A 17,829-nucleotide genomic window follows, 5' to 3' on the forward strand; every position below is an offset into this window, starting at 1 on the left:
CTATACCTTGACACACGAATATAGGCCACAGCCTTGACACGTAACAAATTAAATAAAAGTGGGGTGTAAGAGGAAGTTATAAAACTTCGCTGAAGATTACTTTATTCTGGGCACATTCTAATTTCGTGGACAATTTGAGTTTTAATCCCCGAGTTCGCGGTTGCATTCCATCGAGTCGTGTGTTCTGTTTCCTCCCGGTTGCACATGAAGCCCAATATAATGCAATAATGCGAAGTTTCGTGATCATGGTATTACAGGTATTACTTCTGAGCAAGCATCGATATTTCAGCAACCTTTTAATTGGCTAGGAAGTAAAGAGCAGCTTTGAAGTCCGCAGTGAAGACTGTCAAGTGAGGATTAAGTGGAAAATACAGTACATAGAATTTTTTTCAACGTCTACGTTGAGAGCCACCGTGACAAAGGTTCTTTTACTTGATAATGCTTCACTAAACAACTCACTGTTACCTAATAACGATGTGGTAAGCCAGCCAAAATTGAAGCACAATAAATCATTTTGACAAAAAAGTTTGCCTGTCATCCGCCATTTTTTTTGCGAATCACAAAAAAGTATCACAAAATGTGAAATGTCATACTGAATATCAAAGTTTGTGTCCCTCATTAACCTGTTCACAACTGTAGCTTTCAACTTCAGAAGCTCTTCGTATGTGTTCAATACTTTACTAGAAATGTTGATATTTTTAATTCTATTTAACCCTTCGTGGTCACACTTCTGTAAAGTTACGCGGTGGTCAAATGTGGTGTTTTCACTGGGTCCAATGGACCTGGCTTATTTTTAAACAGTTACCGCGCGAACTGTATCGGTACAATCGAGTCCCAAAAATTATAATACACACTTTGAACATTGTAGAATATATAACAGTCGTGTTTTAGTAAGAAATGAAATGACAACATGTACCAAAACAAAATAGGAAAGATGTAAAATCCTGAAAAACGAGTTTTTTTTATAAAAACAATAATACCTCTTTTATTTTTCAACTAATTTTCATACAGATTATGGCTGATTCTAATAAGATATAGTACTTTTAAAAAATATACAGTTTCATACTGTACGTTTTAAAAAAGGTATTTATTTTAGGATCTGAAGATGGTCAATTGTGTAGTAAAAAATCACGTTTAATTTAGAGAAATAAGTATGTATTATTATTATAACGATTCTTATTATTATTAGTTTTATTCATAAGAAAGTAATTTAACAATGAAAAGAATTGAATCTAGCCTTCTCCCGCGCATTCAGCGCACAAATACATTCTGTGTTCGTAGTCATTATACACACATTTAACGCGAGGGGAAAAAAATACTGCCATAGCCATACACATTACATTTTATTGAAGTAAATTTCTCGAATTAGAGAAGAAATTTTTTTTTATTTTTTCGATAAAATTTACGCGTTGGTCACACATGGAGCCACGCTCAAAACTGGTGGTACCGGAAGAGGAAACCTGAAATTTTCGTAAAATGTCAGGTCAGTGTCATTTCAAAGGCAGGCACTTACCGGTATCAAGCTCGAAAGTTAAAAAGCGGGTGCATTGGACCCAGTGTGACCAGGAAGGGTAAAAAAAAACTATAAAGAATAAAAAAAATATCCAGAACCATTTTCCTCAAGAACAACATCTCGTATGAACAAATTCTATTATACCAAATTTATTTGCACCACCACTTACGTGATATTTGACATATTCGATATCGAATTGCAGTAGTGGAAATATTTTTTGCGTCATCGTCAAATTTACATACTACGTACGCAAAAATTTCATAGCAATATAATTGGTAAAATGACGCGTATCCAAATTATTTCGGCCAAGATAGTGAGCTACCCATTTTTTAAATAAATATATTAGGCAATAATTTTCCTAGTACTAATAATAAGAGAGGCATAAACGATAACGTGTCTATTCGAGTAATGGAATAAATATTGCCAGTATTATATATCGATGACCAATTATCACAACACCCAATGTCGAACAGAAGAACAGATCCTCCTGAAAACCGTGAAGAAGCTGAAGTAATTTGGTAATGCAACCGTAAGCATGGGGAAGACATTAACCGAAAGTGGCTGCTCGACGCTGGCAAAGAAAACCTAGAGAACGGAAACTTTAAATCGGAGTCTCCAGCGGCGCTAGACTTCCGCGCAGACTTGTCGTAAATCAGCCCGTTTACACCAGCCGTATCGCTTTATTGTTAAACTCCGAGAAAAAGCCCCGACACAGACTTTGACCCACCACAGGCGACAATTAAGACTACATCGCCCCGTGATAGCAATTTTACAGCCGCTTTAACGACCTTTTCTGCTCGACGCGAGCGCGTAACCTGCGCGTTCTCGACCTCGACAGTGGAGTTTTGTAAGTTGCCAATGACTCGCGAAATACAGCTCGATAAATTAATAAATAATAACATAATACATCCTCCTCTTTCAATGATTTATTGTTGCTTTGTTTCCTAAAGATCGTAGCGTGTCAATTAAATTCTTCTTTCTGTAGTCTTGTGGCTTTTATATTAAATAATTATACTTTGCTCTGTTATAGAATTCTTATCCATTTTTTCAAAAAGAAATACAGACGAACCTGGATAACTCGAAAACCTCTATAAGTCCAAAATTTTCCCCATTCCCTTCGGCTCCGCTGTAAAACACCTCTGTAACTCGAAAACTCGATAAGTCGAAACCTCTATAATTCAAAGATTTTTTCCCCTCCCCTGAGGTTCGAGTTACCGAGATTCGACTGTACCTGTAATTACTGTCGTTTAGCTTTGACCATGGTGATTCTTGAACACACAAGTACAGAAAATTCTGAACCGTCGTTTTACAATACCGACGCGTTGCGTGACACTTTATCGCCAGCAGAAGACAATGATTATTCATAGTGTGTATTTCAATGACACGACCAGTCTAAATCGACATTTATTTCAATTAACATTTGAACGACCGAGCTATCAGCAACGACCATGAGAAGCGATTCAGCGATTTAAAAAACGGATTATAACTCCCTCGCGCAGCGGTCATGGAAAATCGCGAATTCAAGCGTTGCACCGGTGACTGTGTAACACTCGCCCGCCATAATTCCGACCCATTAAGTTTCACGAGATTCCCCTGTCAGCTGGCGTAGTTATTAGATTTTATTGGATATCGGATTTTGCTAGGTTTTATTTAACATTCTATTAAATACCAGCCGTGTAATATCCTGTAAAATGGCGAATTGTCACCGATGAGATTTTTCCACCGTCATTCCCGCCCTTTCTCTTACAATCCCTGCCCCCGTTCGAATTGAAAACGGGAACCCGTGGAGGTTTTATTAATAATCCCGTTCGCCTCGTTGCCCGGCTTGCGGAATCAACCCCACATTCAAACATCCTATCCCGTGGCGCGGTGGCTTCTTCCGCGCCGCTTTGGAGGAACGCAGCAGGTCCGTGGAGAAAAGCTTCACCGCGTTAAGATACGACAAATTTAAACAACCCTGGCACGCACAAAGAGAGCACGGGGATTCTTGTGCAGTATATTATCGAGCCGTTCCCCGAAATGCAACAAGTTGCCCATTCGGGCTCGGTGCCTCTCTCTCTCCCGCTTCCACCCCCTTCGCTCTGCCCTCCCTTGCCACCCTAGCACACCCGTAAGAACGCGCTCGTAAAAGCCTGCACGTGCACCACACATTTCACCTGGGCGTGTGGCACCGTGCACGAATTTCGCCAGGAAAGGCGAGCAGGCGTAGGGTGGGTGCACTTGAACGCCGCTTCACAGGGTTTGTCGCCCTGTTCTTCGTCGCGTGCGTTCGAGCCAATTCATTATCCAATGGGATCCTCCTGGTACTCGCTTTCCACCGCTGTCGCGCGAAACTTTTTCCTCGCGCCGGCGATGCTCTTCTAACGACCGTGCACGCTTCTCTTGCACGTGAAATTAAGTTGGAGCGTTACGTGACCAGTTGCGGGGGTGAGATTGTTGAGTGATTAAGTAATCGCTGCAATTGGGGGAGGGGGATAGGGGTAAGAGTTTTTGGTAGTTTTGGTTTTCTTGGCGGGTGAGGTGAATGTAAATTAATATACTGGTTTGAATAATTGAAGGCTCTGGTGTTTGGAGAATTAATTTAGTAGATGGTATAAGTAGAATTGAAAATATTGGTGAGTGAGTGAAATAGAGCGCGTGATCCTTTCATTATTTCGAACCGCATATTTGCATTTAAATTTCCAAATAGTTAATAGTGAAGTAGCATAATTTCTTAAATTCCCGAGAAGTTCTGTAATTTTGCCAGCATTGATTACTTGCAATGTGTTCTTTTTAGAGATGTACCGACTAGGGTTTTGGCCCACTAGCCGATTAATCGGCCCCAAGATTACAAAAGTGGCCGGATAGTTGGTTTAAGGAGTTACGCCACCCTGAGGCGCTCAAAACTAGACGATTTTTTCTGCAGCAACTATGAGCTTGAAAATTATTTCTCTGCTTCTTATGTGTAGAGCATGTATCAGTGCATATATTGTATAAATACTATACAGAAATAATAAAAAATGGCCGAGTTATTTGTTGTCCCGTGAAGCTCCTCCGCGTGAACGGTGTACCAAATATCTCACAAAACTATTTGTCCGATTGATTTCAAACTTGGTACACATATTCTTAATGATATTATCTACGATGTAGCATATCATTTTCTTGATGCGATAACCCATTCGTATATTATAAATGTTTTAAGTCTGTTTTGTCAGGTGAAAAACAAATATTTTTTTTCACCTTGCTCTCGTTTGTGTAATAAATTTTTTTTCTCTCAAATCCATATGCTACATTGTAGGTATTTTATTAAGGAACACTAAAATTATCATATTTTTCATTTCAGATGAACCTGGGTGTTATAATTTGGTATACCACTCACGCGTGTAACGACAGACAAGCTTCGCGGGACAACAAATAACTCGACCATATTTTTATATTTTTGTACAGTATTTATACAATATATGCACTAATACATGCTCTACACATAAGAAGGAAAGAAAGAATTTTCAACCTCATACTATCAGTAAAAAAATTCGTCTAAATAGTTTAGTGCTGTTTCGAGCGCCTGAGGATGGCGTAACCCCTTAACCGACTAGTCGGCCACTAGTCGGCACATCTCCAGTAGCAAAATTATAAAACTAGTCGGCCACTAGTCGGTATATCTCTAGTTCTTTTATACGACATTCATTCTGCTTATATTTTTCAACATTCTGTTATAAATAACACCACTGCAAGCAAATGAGAAAGAGCAATACTTATGAAATGAACTGACGCCTCTACATTATTGCACCAAATAATGACAAAGTTGTCTACAAGAGGGCATGAGCTCCAATAACGACAACGCGGTATAGATAATCGATTCCAAGGGCTTATATTTATTCGTCGGTGTACTTAACGCGTATTATTTGGAATTATAGGAGCGTTTACGGAGATTATTCAGCGAATATTCATCACTTCCCTTCGCGGACGCTGCTTTTATCCGTCGCAGTAATAGGTACAAATTTATATAGAACACTCTGCATTAAATTGAATGAAGTGAATCCGAATATCTCAATCTGCTTAAATATATAAACAGGATTCAGTAATTATATGCTCATGACAATGCCTATTCGGAATCTGCCCGCGAATGAATCGCAAAACCGCGAATTGTATTTAGCGCCTCCTCCTCAAGATCACATCGTAGTACCCCTACTCTATGCCAGTATCATCACATATTTAACGTAAAATAAAACACGCATGCGGAGTCGGCCGCGATCCTCATTCTCTTTCTTCGTGCCGAAAGAGTCACGCGTGATTACACGCAATGGATAGGAAGAGCTCAGGACACCGTGAGTCCTCGGACGAAGAAAAGAAGCTGACGAAACGCCTTAAGGAGCTGAAGAATATGAAGGAAAAGAGGAAGTCGCGTCGTCGCAGGCGATCGGCTCCCGACTCATCACGGAGTTTGTTTTTTCTTCAAGTAGCAGTAAGAGAAGTCTCCCTGGCTGTTCGTTACCAAACTCCTTTTCGGGCAAAGATTTACATACGGATGTACGTAAATATCTAAAGGCTCTGACCTGTACGGAAGTACTCACCAGACCTATTCTGCGTGAGCGAGTGCGGGCTCTACCCTGTACTCGAACTTCCGAAGAACATAAGCTGATATCGCTCACCAGATTTAATTTGCCTGAGCGAGTACGGACCCTAACTTGTACCGAATTTCCGACAGGCTGATATAGGTCACCAGATCTAATTTGTGTGTAGGAGTAGAGAATAAGAAGCATACGTAAGTAGGCTCGCCAGATCTATTCTGTGTGAGCGAGTACAGGCGCTAACCTGTCCAAGAAATTACTCTGCTATGCGATTAGTCTTAACCATTCGTACCGATTAAATAGTACCGAGTAAAAGAATTATCGAATCGATCGCATTTGATTAATGTTTAACTTGGTAGAGTTCAGTTTCCTTTCGTTTTATTCGATCGGAAATAAGCCTGAAAAACTTGCCTGTGTTCGTGCCAAATGAAGGAGCGAAGAAAGCTCTCGGAGAAGCTAATCGAATATCGAGTGAAACGTTCCTAATAGTATCGTTTAAAAGAAATCCTACAATCTGCAGATAGAAAGAAGCTTCATAGACCAGTTCTCGTACTCTCTGTATAATTGTTTATCAGTTAATCCCTCGGCTGGCATATAAGGCACATGTGACTGATACCATTAAGTTCTCGTATGATTGACAAGGTTATTCCCTCATTAGGCTTTTAAATTATGGCTTGATAAAGTATTGTAAGAACCTCGAATGGCTACTAGTAACGCTTTTACTAATTGTAAGTTCCTTGGTAATGGGTTCGTTGGTTAAACGAGCGGACTGGGTCACGTAACGTATGTACAGATCGGAATGACAGGGGAGACCGGGGCTAGTTGACTAATTTTTAACATGTCTAATTTTTATAAATAGACCATTGGTATTTTGTGCACTTGTTGCATACCAAAAGTTTACAAATTTCATTAGGTATACAGACTTAATTTTCAAAATCGTTTTAATTGAGTCTAGGTTGTAGCTTTTATTATATTTAGAGTACTGAGACGAATAAGTCAACAAACCCCGGCTGTGGGGTTAGTTGACAAATATCATGGGGTTAGTTGACTTGACATTTACTTTTTAGTTTTAAACCTTTCCATCAATTCCATCAATATAGTAAACGAAAGGCGTACATATATATATGTATATACTACGACCAATAAATTTTTTTCTCTCTCTCTTTCACACTGTTATTTTTTTATTAATTATCATGGTGTTAGATACTGTAATTATTTTGTACTTGTTTGTTATAGTCTATTTGGAAGGCCTGAGAGTTTGAAGGGAGGATAGGGTGTAAAACTGGTAGGGATGAGTTTGGAGGGATTTGTGGTGGAGGAAGTGGACTTGAGCAGCTAAACTCTTTGCCTCGACTGCATCTTGAGGATAAAAAATTCAATTTTTTAGTGGCATCTTATGCTTAGCCAAGTACCCCGTCCGACATTGTTAACATGTTAAGGGTCGTACGTACAAAACCTCCACGCACCGCATAGAATAATATACCGTAAATTATAGTCGATGTATCACGTTTCCACAAAATATTCATAAAAAAAAACATCAAGCAGTACTTAGTGGACAAAAATTCATAAATAGTCGAAAGAAAAATATTTAATTCCCGCCGACCTTTTTAAATTTTTCATTTTCACTGATAGAACAGGCAATTTTTTATCACGGCGACACATCAAATGGGAAGCTGGTCATTCATATGCTTCAATATCGCGAATCGCAGCATAATTTATAACATAATACAACAATTAAAGGGAATTAGTCAACTAACCTCGTTAGTCAACTAGCCCCGGTCTCCCCTACTTTCCCACAAATTTCATATATCACTTAGAAATATCAGAAGTGACTAGCGACATTATCAAATATGTCTACAATGTCTGCTCAAGCACGAGAGAATTTCATCAAGCAGTAAAACAGTTCAGAGACTGTAGTATAATTATTTAAAAATAATTTCCTGTCGAATGAGCTAACGTTAAACGATTTCATTGAAACGAATGCCAGGTCAGCCTGTAACCAGTAAATACTCTTCTATGGCGACGAATGTAAATCGATTTTCATAAACCATCAAACGCAATTGCGTAAGTCCCATGCACCTTCATTGTCGTTCCATAAACTCTCTTCCTCCCGTAATTTTATTGTTTAAACATGGCGGACTATGCGGATACCGTCGCGCAGCCATCGATAACAATATCCCACCCTCCTACCACGAAATTCCACACTGTGCAAAAATATTTCCCATAAAAATTGCAAACTGTCTGGGAATCACGCATGCGCGCTCCATGGTCATGAACCTTCGCGGTTCATTCCCGCTAGGGGATGAAAAGACTCAAGGGTTCGAAACGTACAAAGAGCTGCCAGCATTTGGGTATAATTTCATAGGCGAATTTGTTACTCGAAAGTATAAAAAAGAAGTTTAAAGAAACATAATTTTTGAACTCGTTCATCTTCGCTAGAAAAGGCTAAAAATGCTATCTCTGAACGATTTACTATTGATCATTAAACTCTTTAAAAATTTTCTTCTGTTGAGACCACGACAGAAACGGAGCAACCCACATTTTTTGCGGAATTGAGTCAGTAGGAATAAGATATTCCAAAAGGCTCTAGGTACCAGTCATATAAAATAGGAGAACAAAAATTCCCAATGTGGGTTTGTCCGCTTTTACTCTCAATGCCTCATATTCACTTTGCAACGATGACTGAGGTAGCAGAACCAAAGGCACAGTAATCAAATGGGATAACTATTCCTATTAACTCCATCGTTTCTATTTGTTGAATCCACCTCTGAAGCGACACCCCGGTAACTAGGCTACGGACCGCGCATCGCATAAAATATTCCCGCGTGCAGCTTATTTCTGAGTGCCGGAGGAGCGCGAAGACTCGAGGACACGAGGCGCCAATGACTATTCGGTGATAAAGCGTCGGTATTCTTCGAGAATAAAATACGCACACTGAGAGAGCACGAGTTGGTCCCGGCACTGGACGTGGCAACGGTGGTCAGAACGATAACCCCTATGAAGACTTGAGCGATAAAGAGCCGGTTATCTACGAGCTGGTTATCGTTTTCTTTCTCTCTTCTCTCTCCTCTCTCTGACCGTTTCTCCATCATCTCCGTTACCCCCCACCAATGACGCATCCGTTGTACACTTGGAATAATCTGCCCGCCAATCACACGCCGCTTGTCAAAGTCGATGGTCGGGCAGCGTTTTACGGTAAAAACCGTCGGGCTCTCCTAGAGACCAACTGCTAGAGTCCTGTTGCCACATTTGTGCTCGAGTCCGCCAGGGATTGGGGACGTCGAATAATAAATCGCCGCCCCCGAAGTTATTTTTCAAGTGACTTGTCCATGAATCGTATCGTCACTCGATTCTTAACTCAATGACTTTTTTTTTATCTTGCTCCGCAATTTTAATAAATACCCTCCGAGATAAGATTTTACGGACAATTGCGCGAGCCTTTCTTTCGGGCGATCGCATTGTGTACAGGGCGAGATAGAGACAGAGCAGCGCACGTAGGAATAAGTAATTATGTTAATGATATTAAGCATGGAGATAACTAAGCCTCGAACATTTAATTCTCCAATGTTATCGAGGATCATGTGACCGCGGAGGCTAAATCGAAAAGGGGTGGGTTTGTAGAAGTCGGTTTAAAAAGTGTAACTAATATCTGCGCACTCTCTGACAGTGTGCATGAAACGCTGAACAGGTAAAAAGATCCAACGTATAGATACGGGAACACGTGTGCATAGTAATGGGATCGTAAAAACGAGGAAATTACCCGATTATGGTAACAAGAATAAGTCACTAATCGAGGGAAAAAATCTTGATAATTGGCGATACTTAATAAACGTTTGTTAATGCGACGCAGCGCGGATTATGCGTCTTTAACACGTCCCTGGCACCTCCCCAAAGCTTTCTGCGAGCTTTAAAAACACTATCGCGTAGTCTTATTGCGGATACAATTGATTGATCGTTCGAAAGCCATATTCCCTTGGGCATCGAGTATGTTAATTCACGTGTTTCTTCACGCTCGCGCGGAGAATATTGCTAGTCAAGCCCATTTACACAGGTGAATAAAATATGCATTTGTAATGAACAAGAGCGAAGCCCGCCTAGCGTTCATACTTTCAAGCGTTTCAGTGCGCACAATAATTAATGCATAATTGATTAAAATATTTAATTCGCCCCGCGAACCCCTACGATTACCGTGTAAGCAATTAACCTATCCTTTCGCCGTGCCAGCGGAATAGATTGTTGGACACGATGGAACAAATTTTCGATTTGCTGCAAGGGGGACAGGAACACAGTTAAATATCCAATATACTTGTAGAGATTTCCCGTAATCACTGCAACAAACTTTATTTCCATGCCACGGTTAAGGGCGAAATTAAACTTTTTTTTATTATACACAATGGTACAATAAGTCCAAAGGAGGCTTGGCACTGGTAAACAGTTGAAGGTGTAGGGTAAAGAACATTACGTTGATTAATAACCTGTTATAAGACTTTTATTGCCACGGCGGAATTAGCTACGAATGATGTATTTTCTCGATCTTATTTATGAGGTGGGTTAAGTGGAAAGTTGAAGTCGGTATTAAGCTAGCCTAATGCGCCAACTAATTATTAAATAAACACTTGTTAAACACAAGGAATAAACTACCAACTATTTCGGAAGTAGGTTTCATAATAAAAAATAAACTGTTTAGGAATTCTCAAACTTCTTTCTCCTCAATTTCATAACACACCACGAATATAATAATCCTCACCGCGAGTCCGACTCACCGTTCTGTGGCAAGGGGTTGAACATTCCCCGTAGCTTAGAAACTTGTGAATTTTTTTTACGAAAAGCAAAGTGATAATGTTATAAAATAAGCGCCAGCTTTGTAAAGCCAATGCTGCTGGCCGTTCCCATACTAAACGTGCGTTCCCTACGTAACAATCGCCGTCCAATTAAACAAGCCTCTATCGACTATAAATAAATGATCGTACCGACAGGGAATTACGCTCGCGCGTACGTAAAAACGCTTATTATCTTGCACGTATCTTGCAGGATCTTCTGCAACGCGTACCGTCTGCGCTGGAAGCGTTACGTGCCATCTATCGCCGCTGTTTGGATAAACGCGAGCAGCCAGAAAAGGCGATTATTCTTATTCAACGTAACATTAAACACATCGCGGTTACCCTTTACGTAAAGTGGTAAAGATCAAGAGTCAAAGGGTCGCGCCGCATGAGACGCGGCAGCGAGTCCGGTGGACGCGCGAGCTGCGTTTTGAAAAGCAAAGCGTCCCCGGCGACCTTTCAAACGCGTTAAACGAATCTTTATATCAAGCGCATTGGCAGAACTGTGCTCTAATCGAGAATAAATGAAAACATGGGACGCGCGAGAGCGCTTCGTGCGCGGGAGGCAGAGTGGCCGCCGTCAGCGATGAGCGTGTACGCATTTACAACTGGCGAAAATGCGTTTCGAAACAGTGCGGCGTTATCTTGAAAATTATGGTAAATTGCGGCGCACACGGGTGCGCCGGGGGCTTCCCCGGAATGGATTGCCTACGTAGATTACGTTTTTCTTTTCTTTTTTCATAAAATTCCGTCGGGCTTAGCTTGTCATGCGAGGTCATCGTTGCAGAAGTGGGAGTGTCTGGAACAGAGTTTCGTAGGGGAATACGGAGTTGAGCGAGTGTTCGAAGAAGCCACCATGTGTGCGTTTCGAGAGTGCGGTTTTAGCGCAAAGGAGGAAAGAATTCCGAGTACGCTGTTTCGTTATCACTGCATTATGTGTAGTATAGTGTGTCCAAGAACCAGAACTGCTGTATTATCCTGATTTAAAATTGTTTCCTTAGAGATTACATAATATATTCTACTTAACTTTACTATCTTGCGCGGGTACATGCTACTTGTAATAGTGATAAAAAAAAAGTGTTTGAATAGAAATAGCGTTCATTGCCACTTGAATTTTATTACGAGAGGGTGTAGAATGTAAACAGCGCGAGTGGATGAAATAAAGTCGTAGATTCTGATCGATCTGCGCGATTATTGCTGCAAACGCGAGCGCAATGGAGTGTCTGCTCGAATTTCGGCAAAATCATCGATGTCGCGTTGCACAGTTTAAGGCGCTCGAGCGCCAGTAAAAGAGACTACATTAAAATTGGTCTCATTTATGTCGAAACACTCGCCAGCCGGCCATACACTCTTACGAATATCTTATCACGGCACACTTGCTCGAAGCTTATCCGTTTTTCGTTCATTTCAACCGAGACAACGCCACTCGTCATTACTTTCGCGACCGCCTCCGACGTACGAATAAAAACTTGCCCCGTTATTACATACCGCTGCAAGTAATTAGCTAATCGCTTACAAATGATAGCATCGGTCAAGTAGTGTCCAAGCACACGCTAGAAACTTAACGCACCATCCGATCGAGCCAAGTATTTGATCGTTTCGCTGCTTCAATTCCAGCACGCCGATCATTCAAACAGCTCGAAAGGAATTGGCTAAATCTACTCCAAACTTTACTTACAATGTTTGATTACTTCGGCACTGCTTTGTTCCTGATATTTAATTAAGTCCTCGCACTTAACAACACATATAGCTGCGGCTCTATCGATACTGTATCGTTTCTAGCTCGCCTTTCCCCGAATCTTTGACCTGCAAAGCCTCCACAATTTACCTATAACATTGAAAGATGAATACCAGCATCACGCGGCGGAGTTTAAAAATTCCACTTCCTTAGGTGCACAGGATTTTGTCCATCCTCGATACCAGTTACATTCCCAGCGTTGCTCCAGCTTCCCGGTTCGTGTGAACGCTGTAAAACGCTTTGCTAGGGTGCTCGAAACCCATGATCGTCTACATCAGGCTGCGGTGCAGCGAAGATAGTGCTTGACCCACATACGCCGGGTCACTCGATCGCAAGAATTCCTGACGAACTTATAAATCACGCGACGCGATCGCCCGAAGATGAGCGTTAGGGGAAAAAATGGAACGGCCGCGCGTGCTCGGCCGAGTAAAATGTACGGAGCTGTTGACCTCGTCGGGGGCAGGGTCCAAGGTCGCAAGAAGTCAAACTCAAAGTACGCAGGCACCTATGAGGGCACCGCGTGGCCACCGACGGCCTTGGATTCTCGGCCCTTCATGCAATTTACATTCGACTCGTAACCCGCCACCGAAGGCCGCATGAATATCCGGCACTGGCGAGCCTAATACCAAGGGACTTTGTTCACCGGCGCGGTCGGAGGAAAGGAAACGAGCAACGAGGAATAAATACGCTGCAATTAGCGGGCACACCGTCGATCATCGATAGTGATTGGAACTCGCGGAATGTGCAGGAAATAATTTTAAGCATGATTGCATCATATCAGCATCCGAATTTAACACGTAGGTACCGAGCCGCGTGGGTCATTGATCGTCCGCGATATTTATGGAAGGTGAAGCTTTTATTCAAAGGAACGAAAACGCGATGGAACAAAAATGCTGATATTTATTATTAATATGATTCTTTAATTGAATATTGCCACCTATTTTTATCATCACTTTTTATAGTAATATACCAAATCTTAATTCCTCACTTTCCTTGTGATTATTGTCCTAGATTTCGGAAAGAATAATATAGCTAATAGTATAAAAATGTCTGCTTTTTAATTGAATATTGCGATCTGTTTTTCTCATCACTTTTTATAGTAATATAGAAAATCTGAATTCCTCACTTTCCTTGTGATTATTGTCCTAGATTTCGAAAAGAATAATATATATAGCTAATAATATAAAAAAATTCTGCTTTTTAATTGAATATTGCGATCTGTTTTTCTCATCACTTTTTATAGTAATATAACAAATCTTAATTCCTCACTTTCCTTGTGATTATTGTCCTAGATTTCGAAAAGAATAATATAGTTAATAGTATCAAAAATTTCTGCTTTTTAATTGAATATTGCGATCTGTTTTTCTCATCACTTTTTATAGTAATATAGAAAATCTGAATTCCTCACTTTCCTTGTGACCATTGTCCTAGATTTAGAAAATAAATATATATGTGGCTAATAGTATACAAAACTTCTGTTTTTTAACCCTTCGTTGACACTCTGGGTGTGAGCCACTCATAAGCTGATTTTGACGCTGTGTACCTTCTATATGCAAAATAAATAGTTTTTTCCCAAAGCCGACGAACAAACTATTTTTTCACTCAAAGTATTATATCCCAACAACAACTTTGCAGATTTTTAGATTCTAATATTAATATTTGTAAAAGTTACAATTTTTAAAAGATTTTCTTCGTTCTTTTCGACATGTGGTAATCTAGATTTTTTTTACAAAAACTACGATAAAATTTCAATAAAAAAAACTATTGGATTACATTCTGGATACCTTGAAATTGATCCACGATTTTTCCCTTAATAATTGGATTCTTTAGATGAGAATGGCAGTGGTTCAAAAATTGCTCTGGGTGTGAGCCACCCAGGTATGTCAAAATTGATTGAAAAAATAGCTGTGTCAACAAAGGGTTGAAGCCATTAATCGTAGATCCTTCAATGTGAATTCCTGCTAATTTCGTGGCATTCTCACTACTTTCCGATTTCTGAGCTACAAGTTTCCCCTTTGGTGTCATTACACATGCTGCCAACTAGTACTATGTCAATTTCATGCTATAGTTGTGTGACCAGTGTTCGTTTGAATCGTTACGGGACATAGACACCACGTCCGTACATATTTAGATAGCAGAAACGAAAGGAAGGGAGTAGAAATGTAGAGGTTCCACTGTGTTTCACAAATTAACACGACAGGACATGGACATGCCAGTTCAAGGCAAATAGAACCACAAGATTCGAATCGTTCGTTTTCCCAACGATACATCGCTGAGAGTGTTACTCCGCGTCTCGTGACCACTGTTCATTAGCAGGGCAATTAATCGCCTTTCTGGCACACGCAGTTACATTCAATCGTCCTATTATATTACCTTATCGGGCACATTTAATAATAAAGTCGAAGCGGCTACACGCTGCACCGATTGCGACGGACAAGTGTATCATTGTGTCCCCGAAACAGCAGAAATCCCGTCTAGCTCCGTTTTAATAACCATTGCAATCTACGTCGCCTGTCATTGTATGCGCGTCTTGAGCAATAAGCCACGTCAAACAGAGCGCAATGATAAAACCCCGATAACACTGCACGATAACTCCCGCGTCTCGTCACAAAACTTACATTGAGGCAACGAAATGAGCCCCGAGATATGCAGATATCCATGCTGGAGGCTCGTTTCCTTCGGCCCCTCCCCCCTTTCCCAAAAATAATTCGCTCGCCTTTAATTTGCAGCGAACGGATCCGAAAGCCCAGACGATCACCAACGCGGAGATAACGTTGATAACGCCCGTCACGATTCCACTTTAATGCTTGTACGTCAAATTTGTAAGCCGTTACATGGAAACCGTCTACCTAGCGTCTTATGAGAATACCTCGCTTATTATTAAAACAGAACATACGTTTCGCGTGCATGGATCTTTGAGCGGCACGGTTCTCCGTCCGCGGGTCATGTACCAGCACTCTGATTGAAAGACCATTTGAAGAGCCCGATTTATCGAAATTGCAATATCGTGTTTATCACTAGTGCACCGATAGCTTCAGTACAATGCTCGGTTTCGTGGCAAAATGGCCCGTTTTTCAAGGTGGGAGCTCGAAATCTGCATAGGTTACTTTAATGGATTACGTAAAAAATTCTAGTTGGAGGAGCTAAATTTTAGTAAATTTAGTTGAAATCAATGTCTACTTTAATTGATTACGTAAAAAATTCTAGTTGGAGGAGAGAAATTTTAGTAAATTTATTTGACATCAACTTCTAATTTAATTGATTAAGTTAAAATGTCTAGTTGGCGGAGTAATTTGGAAGAGTGCAAGGAAATATGGTACCTTAAACTGGGCGAGCATTGGCATGTTTTTGGAACATTTTGCTATATAATATTAAAATTAACATTTTTACATTTGCTTCAAATATCTTATCAGAACATTGCATCTTTTGCGAATGCACCACAAGTATCAAAATGCATAAAATTGGTGTACTTCTTTAATACATGTACATCATATATAAATAGCATTAAAAAGCTAAAGTTATAACACATCTGGACTTACATTAACACTTAAATTTTGTTTCTTTTCATATCCAATGCACTCTATTTTATAGTTTTTTTTTATTTTGTTTTAATCAACATTTTTAAATTTGGTTTAGGTACGCGAAAATGTATAAAATTGTTTTCCTTTTTCTTTTTAATAGATGTTAAGTAGCTGTCAATGTTACCCCGTACTGCCAATGTTCCCCCAGTTTATGGTATTTAGTTACGGTTAGAAGCAAGAGTGATGTTGTCGAAATGAAAGGAATATATTCGCTGAGCTACAGGACTCTGATCGGGTACCTGAAAACCGTTTCTGTATATCGTCGATATCGCGAGAAATTAAATTGCCCGGGCGCGCGGTGGCAATCTCTCTGTACTATCTGAACGCACGACTTTGACTTCTGAACTCTGACAAGAGTATCGTACGTTTTTCTTCCCCAAACGACAATAAGAGAGAGTCTAAAAAATTAACCGACCTCGGTCGAGTGCAAGAAAAATGTAAACGTAAGAAGAATTAACGAATCTTGGATCTTCGCAATTTTTCAGCGAAAACTCCTCTTTCCAAAGCCTTTTACAGAAATCTTGTGGAAATAACGAAAGAAGTTACTAAGTAGTTTTAGGTATCGCAGCTTTGCCACCTGAGACGACGGTATTACGAGTTCCCTAAAATTTCGTGTATCAAAACAGCCGTCTAATAGTAAACACAAATATATTTACTATTAGTTGCTCAGTGACGAATTACTTGGGCTCGTTCGTGACTCGGACGCCTTATCAAAAGGGTGCAAGGTTCGTGTCACGTCAGACACATCACCGTAGATGCACTACCGTGGACGCACCACCCCGTACCCCACCACCGAAAACGGCTACATATAATAGAAACCCAAAAAACAAGAGTGGTCAGTTCCAAAACGTGACAGTAAGCGAGCAGTCATTATTATTAAGTTATTCACGCGCAGCAGAGTATTCGAGGATACTCTTCTCCTTTCCTGATTTAATTAAGTGTGGGTATTTTGTTATTACAGTTACTTGTTTGAAAGAAAAATGTAATTAGTGACCCCGAGGGCTTCCGCTTCACTTCACCTCAAAACGGAATGAAAATCGAGAACGATGACGTTTCGTTTACCATCCACTTTAGACATCGAGGTAATTTCATCCTGAAATTCAGGGGAACGATTTAAACGAACGAGAAGATATTTTGGGTAACACGAAACTGCTGCTACAACTTCCGCTAATGTAGTCGTGCAATCGCAAAAAAGGAGTCAGGGGTCAAGCGCGTCGCGATGCGCGGCATCGCGAAATGCGATTCTTTAGCACACTGCGACGACGTCAGTACTTCGGTATACGCATATGTGGGAGCTTAAACATTTTCTCAAAATCTTTTGCCGACGCGCGAACAGTATAGATAAATTCGTATTTACCGTTGCAACGAATGTTGGTAACCTGATACGTGTCGTTTAATTTAGTGTCGAATACTCCGTATGCACGCGACGTACCTACTCCAAAAAACAGAATGTCTTCTTTGGATAAGATTCGTGTGAATGTATCTTTTCGCTGGTACCTTTGAACTTTTAAAGCGCTGATAAAATATGAGCGACCGTTGTTGTTAAAAGATATGGTATCGACAGTACAATGTTCGAATAATTAGGGAGTGTCCTGCTTCGGTAATGTTATTGTTTCGTAATGTATAC

The 17,829-nt window shown here is 40.4% G+C and overlaps 2 protein-coding genes across 7 annotated transcripts in view; both read right to left on the reverse strand.

Moving 5' to 3' along the window:
• LOC143372810 (uncharacterized) overlaps nucleotides 1–17,829 on the reverse strand; it is a 307,489-nt gene that overhangs the window by 184,041 nt on the left and 105,619 nt on the right. The window lies entirely within an intron of this gene.
• Nucleotides 1–17,829, reverse strand: part of Foxo (forkhead box, sub-group O) — a 222,970-nt gene that overhangs the window by 169,914 nt on the left and 35,227 nt on the right. The window lies entirely within an intron of this gene.

Source organism: Andrena cerasifolii, chromosome 1 (genome assembly GCF_050908995.1).
Source record: "Andrena cerasifolii isolate SP2316 chromosome 1, iyAndCera1_principal, whole genome shotgun sequence".
In the NCBI taxonomy this organism is placed as follows: Eukaryota; Metazoa; Arthropoda; class Insecta; order Hymenoptera; family Andrenidae; genus Andrena; species Andrena cerasifolii.